The 4,483-nt window shown below is 36.7% G+C and overlaps 1 protein-coding gene across 1 annotated transcript in view; it reads left to right on the top strand.

The window, feature by feature from the left end:
* The first annotated feature begins 1,664 nt into the window (after positions 1-1,664).
* The window catches only part of ARPC1B (actin related protein 2/3 complex subunit 1B), a 258,119-nt gene continuing 255,300 nt past the window's right edge, over positions 1,665-4,483 (top strand). The window contains exon 1 of the mRNA XM_044089351.1: positions 1,665-1,817. The gene's annotated coding sequence lies outside the window, so the exon portion shown is untranslated. The remainder of the gene's footprint in view (positions 1,818-4,483) is intronic.

Here is a 4,483-nt window from a genome sequence, read left to right as displayed (position 1 = left end):
TAGCTGGAGAGGGGTTTAGATGTGGAGAGAGAATTATAGGACTAGGTGGAGAGAATGCAGTTCCATTTTCTGTTAGATTAAAGGTAGGAATGTAACTGAGATTTCAAGTTTTCAAAGTTTACACAGGTCCTTAGAGAGGATGGAAGACAATTCCATGTTTTTGCTAAGGAAAGGGATAGCAGGAGTTGACCAGCAGGGCAACTGGGTTTTCGGACACAGATTAGTTTTTGGCGAGTAGATCTGAGAGTTCTCTGAGGGGTGTAGGGGAGAAGGATGTTGCATAGAGCAGGGCACTTAGAGGGTTGAAAGATTAGTTTGTGGGCTGTGGTAATCTGAAGATAGTCTAGATGGTTGGAGAGTTCAAGCCAGTGAACATATACATATGTGTGTGTGTATGTTTCTGAGAAGCTGTTGAATGCCAGCTTGTTGAACCCAGAAAACTGCTGGCACAGCTGATCAAAAATCAGCTGAACATATGTGCCGGCACTTGTTTTGTGCAAGATCGTGGTACAACGTGGCTTGAGGAATTTGCCTTTTCTCCATAGTAGTGTGATCTCGGAATTATTATATGTAATTACTAGGGGTGGGTGGGGCACAGTCCCTTACATGATTGTACAGGAGGGGCTTGCCTTTGCAAAAAACAAAATCTGTTCTTTTGAAAACAGTGTCGCAAGTATTTACAATAAGATAGACATATACATATTTACATAGTTGTTAAATTTTCATAAACATTTAACATTGGCGTTAAATAGCAGTATTAACATGGTGCATGATATAGTAGTTTAAACAATATGAAATATGTTATAAGATGAAAAATTAGGATGAGATTGAAATGACAATATAGATATTGTAATATGTTAGTAGTTATCAGTTTAGTACAGCATATTATTAGCAAGACAATATAGTATAAAAGTGCAAAGCTTTATTATTTTTTGAGCAAGCAGAAGCATAAATGAGTAAAGATGTGTGTTTGTGTGTGTGTGTGTGTGTGTATGTGTGTGTGTGTGTGTGTGTGTGTGTGTGTGTGTGCGTGCGTGCGTGCGTGCATGTGCTTGTCAGTCTGTCTGTCTATCTACCCACCTACCTATCGATCTATGTGTGTGTATGTATACGAGTGCGCGTGTGCACGTGCGCACACACACACACACACACACACACACACACACAAAAGCACCCTTAAGTAATGTGAGGCATACTCAGAAAATAGGGTGTTGCATGTTGCACTATGTCCCTGACAACAAAAGACAAGCTTCTTTTAGACTTTGTCTCACCTCCCTTGCTGTCTGTTTGTTGATTTACTTCTTTTCTCAAATGCAAAACACTTGCAGTGCAGATAAACATGTTATGGTGTAAGCCAGACCATATTAAATTGTGCCAAGATATTTCAGATGTAGAAAGAAAAACATACGAAACATGGTCATATGTCTTGACTCGGAATGAATAACTGAAAACTGTAAGCATAATTGCACCTATCGATATTGTTAAAAACAGAGTTTTTGCTGAAATTTTTCTTTGAGGTACTGACAAATTATATAACGTGTGCTGATATAGAAAGGCAAGTGCCAAACTTCACTGCTTTGTTGTTAGCAATGCAGAATAAGTCATTCTTTTCTGCTCTCACAGCCACCCACATAAGGAAGTGGTTAAGCTTCTTAAAGAGGAAAGAGGAAGTTGAGCTATTTTACAGGCAGAAACTTCTGTTTTCATCAGAACTTGGTTAACGTTCATGTTGACTGCACAGAGTCCATGAACTTCGTGTCTTGCCTTTCCAGTTTATTAGTTTCAGCTTTCTAACTTTGAGAATCATACTTTTACAGGTAAGTGTCTCTACTCTTCTTTTTAGATATAAAATCAGAAAGAAAGTGAAATGTTTCCATTTCCAAATTAACATTTGTCAAACTAGAAAATTTGAGTTCTTTCATGTAAAAGTAGGCAGCTCTTTTGAGAATATAAACCTCATTGCAAAACAGTGTAATAAGTATCATGATCTGTTTATATTTTATCATTTTTGATAATTACCACGGTTCCACAAAAAAGGAAAAAAAAATCAGGTAAAAGAATATAAAAGGATTAGTTCTTCAGAATTCTTCAGTTTCCCTGAAACTGCTACTCACAAAATGTGTATACACACACACACACACACACACACACACACACACACACACACACACACACACACACACACACACACACACTTTGTAAAGGTGCTTGCAGTCTCAAAGCTCTCTGTGGTTTAAAGCTGATGTTTGATACAGTTTAAATTCCAGTGACTCCAAATTTCCGCTGCTGAACCATGTACTGTCTGCAAAAAAGGAGTCTTTCTGACCATGTTGCACTGTTACCAGTGAGCAGCATAATTTTCCATTAAGTTAGTTTTCGGTTTTAGTTTTATAACAGTTTCAACTGTGCCACTTTTAAGCTGTTTACTTCAAACATACTGAATTATATGGGTGCTGATCAGAACACAAGTCTGTAAACTGTTCCTTTTATTTTTAAATAACTACTAAGCTAAAATCTGAACTGAAATGTTTCACAATCAATGAAACAACAGTAAACCAAGCTGGAAAGCACAAACTAGTAACTTTGAAAATGAAAAAACCAGGATCCAACCAAGAGACACACTGAGGCACAATGAGCTAGCGCTTTCATCCACTTTTAATGATATGAACTTCTTCAGAAAAGGTGGTTAGGTGGTTATTATTTGTTTTTCTGAAGAAGTTCACATCATTAAAAGTGGATGAAAGCGCTAGCTCATTGTGCCTCAGTGTGTCTCTTGGTTGGATCCTGGTTTTTTCATTTTCAAAGTTTCACAATCAATATAACTCAGATTATGGAAGATAAATATTGTATTAATATTGCAGTAACAGCCACTTTAGTACAAAAATGTTTTCACTGATCTTGATTTTAGTTTCCACACAGAGTTCTCTCTTTACTTGGAATGTGACTTAACTCCTGATGTTACTGCCTAACTTGATTATTGTAATTTAGAAATAATTTAATGTACACTTTGTTTTTATTAACATGTGTCTCATTGTTACTTTTAAATGTATTTACATAAGATCATTTCTGCTGCAAATTATTTATTGTGCAATCTTTTTCCAAGTGTCACACTCTACTCATAGCATGTTTGTGTCGGTTTAATTTCTCTAAGTCTTTTGGGTTTCTAATACCATGACGGAATAGACTCCGTTCCTAAATCAGGGTATGATTAAAGTTCATGAAAATAATTTTATTTTTCAGTCTTTGATGTTAGCCAAAAGTGCTCTTCACAGCACGTGCAATGTGCCCAGAATTTACTCACTCTGCAATTCATATGGAGTTATATGTACTGGCAGCTTATCTAAATATGACTGTAGAGTTTTTTTTATGAGACCCATTGCTCCTGTTTGCTGTATAGTTTCAGAAATACCATGGAAGTCATAAACAGGATTATGTTATCAAAAGTAGGCAGACAGACTAATTGCAGCCTGAATGTCATGGATTAATGCATGTGTGTGTGTGTGTGTGTGTGTGTGTGTGTGTGTGTGTGTGTGTGTGTGTGTGTGTATCCATCATGTACTTGTGTGCTTTTTTCTGCTATTAACAGTATAAAAAGGTAAGAAGTACCTCTGAATGGTATCAGCATACCTATGTATATGCATGTTTAATTGCAACTGGAATTAAACCTTGCATGGATAGTTAAGCTGCATATAGCAGTTTAGCAACTGTTAAGAAATGACTCAATAGAAACATTTACAAAGTATCATTGTGTAAATGGTGCACTTTTACATAGCCACAAGGGAAATTTGTTCAGTGGTGTTAACTTCAGTCATCGACGGTAACAACAGCTTTGCTTCACTGCATTTAGCAAGGTAGGACTCAGGAGCTACATGGGTGAAATTAAGTCAGAGCTGATTTCCACACAAATTAGATCTCCACCCTTTCAGAGTTGTTTCCTTACACATTTCTGCCTGTTTATGCATGCCACAAAAATGCAGACAACTTGGAACATGTCATGAAGTAAGGGCGTTAGCAATCAACTTGCCACTGCAATGACTGAATAATCTCTAGGATGTGTTCAGGGAAATATCTCCAGGATGTTAAGCAATAAATACTTCACAGCAACTAGTAGTGAATCTGTCCTTCTGATTTCATAATAAGATTTCATTTAGTCACTGCTTGTTTAGCCTTATTGGATTTTGGTAACACATGAATAAAGAGAGAACAGCTTGATAATCTTGCAGAATTAAGCATGCATAAAGTTTAGAAATTCCCTGTGAATTTCATTTGATCCTTCATTTCTCATCACAAGGCAAACATATGAAATATGATCTGCTGTCAGTTATCATTTCTGTCCTGATCACCTGTAAGTCAAAAAAATGCTGCCTTGTACCTTATACCTCAAGCTACAAGATCCCAACAGTTTTATAGAGTGCCTTTTGAAACAAAGTGGTCCCAGTTTTATGAAGAACATGGTAGATGCAGTGCTCTTCTTGATGATGTA

The sequence above is a fragment of the Protopterus annectens genome, chromosome 12.part0, assembly GCF_019279795.1.
Source record: "Protopterus annectens isolate FY-2018-M chromosome 12.part0, PAN1.0, whole genome shotgun sequence".
NCBI classification, from domain to species: Eukaryota; Metazoa; Chordata; order Ceratodontiformes; family Protopteridae; genus Protopterus; species Protopterus annectens.
Note: the sequence above shows the minus strand (reverse complement) of the source record. Positions and strands in the feature narration are given on the sequence as shown.